The following is a 2005-nucleotide window of genomic DNA, read 5'->3' as shown; positions in this document are numbered from 1 at the left end:
ATTATCTCATCTCATCTCATTATCTCTAGCCGCTTTATCCTTCTACAGGGTCGCAGGCAAGCTGGAGCCTATCCCAGCTGACTACGGGCGAAAGGCGGGGTACACCCTGGACAAGTCGCCAGGTCATCACAGGGCTGACACATAGACACAGACAACCATTCACGCTCACATTCACACCTACGGTCAATTTAGAGTCACCAGTTAACCTAACCTGCATGTCTTTGGACTGTGGGGGAAACCGGAGCACCCGGAGGAAACCCACGCGGACACGGGGAGAACATGCAAACTCCACACAGAAAGGCCCTCGCCGGACCCGGGGTTCGAACCCAGGACCTTCTTGCTGTGAGGCGACAGCGCTAACCACTACACCACCGTGCCGCCCTATTATTATTATTATTATTATTATTATTATTATTATTATTATTAAATTGTAGAAGTCTGGGAGGCTTGCACCTCATACAGTTATCAACTTGGGGCCAATTTAGCATGTTTTAAATCTGAATTTCTTGCGTTTGCTTACCTCAAAGTGTCCGCAGATCATGCACAGACTTATCCATTATATCCACAGTTTTTTGCCAAGTCTCACACAGGTTTCTTTCAAGTCTACTGTTGGGCCAATAAATCATAAATAAAACAGCTCAGATTTGTTTGTTTAAGTCGTTTGCCACTCCACTTTATTCTCGTGGGTTCACATACCGCTGCCGTTATTTCCCCCTAATCACGAGTTTGTTGGTCTTCCAATATGGCGCAGGGTCTGTTTACTTCCGGTTTCGGGTGACGTCAGTGAAATCCCTCTATAATGACTGACCAAAATGATAATTTTATTTAATTTATTTACATTTAATTAAAGGACAGTATGCTCTTATTACTAGCCTACTGATGACATGCAGCCAATGATGAGGTTAAAAATAAAGTTGTTTTAAGGACTCGTAATACAATGCTCTTTACCAGTTCATCTTCAGAGCAGGTCTCTGTCTGTTCCCTTCCTCCATCATGCCTGTGACTCTCTGTGACAGACTCATCATGTCTGTGACTCGTCTGGAAAAAAAGGCGAATGTCAGCCAGTTGGTCCTTCCAAGGGCGTAAAAACGGTGTTGATATTGGTGGGGACATAATTTGGCCAAGCGCCCCAGTGCGCCATGGTTGTCGCACGAAATGTGGCCTACACTGTACAAATGATTGGTTGTCCATTCCTTTGTGTTATTTTGATTTTTAGCACCAGGTACACTTAGTCTTAGACTTAGGCTAACATCTGCATGTATACGGGCAATACATTATCACAGAGAGAAAGTGGACATTGAAGTTGCTGTGGGTCCTTCCTTTTCTTTGCGGCTACCGCCATTTGAATGTGTCCACCAGCAGCCTACCTGACAGTCCGACTGAGTGGATTTTCAAACCAACGAACCACATGGGCTGACCCAAGTGCACAATCATAGGGGGTGGTCGCAAAGGTTTTTTTTTGTTTGTTTCTCTGTGCTTCCTAAATTGAAAGTAAATCGGACATAACAAGTGAAGGATTCATTATATAGCCATGGTTCAGGATGGCATATTATTTGTCTCATATTGATTTAATATGCCAAATATTGGGGGGGACAGATTGGTGCTTTCCCAATATTGGGGGGGACATGTCCCCCCCAGTGCCTATGGTGGTTACGCCCATGATCAGGGGGCAGAGCCTTTTCTTACAAAGCCCCACAGTTATGGAACAGCCTTCCAAGTAGTGTTCGGGAATCAGACACAGTCTCAGCGTTTAAGTCTCGGCTGAAAACATATCTGTTTAGTCAAGCCTTTTGTTAATGGTGTTTATGAGGTAAAGGTGTAGATCTGGAGGATCCTCAGACAGAGTGTTTTGGTAAACTGGGATGTTTGGATGCTGTCAGTCCCCACTCGCTTGCTCACTCGAGTTTGTTGATGGTGTAGTGGCTGCTGCTTTATGTCCCGGGGCCCCTCATGCCTGTGTTACCTTCTGGCTCTCCCCTTTTAGTTATGCTGTCATAGTTAGTTG

The sequence above is a fragment of the Neoarius graeffei genome, chromosome 28 (assembly GCF_027579695.1).
Source record: "Neoarius graeffei isolate fNeoGra1 chromosome 28, fNeoGra1.pri, whole genome shotgun sequence".
NCBI lineage: Eukaryota > Metazoa > Chordata > Actinopteri > Siluriformes > Ariidae > Neoarius > Neoarius graeffei.
Note: the sequence above shows the minus strand (reverse complement) of the source record.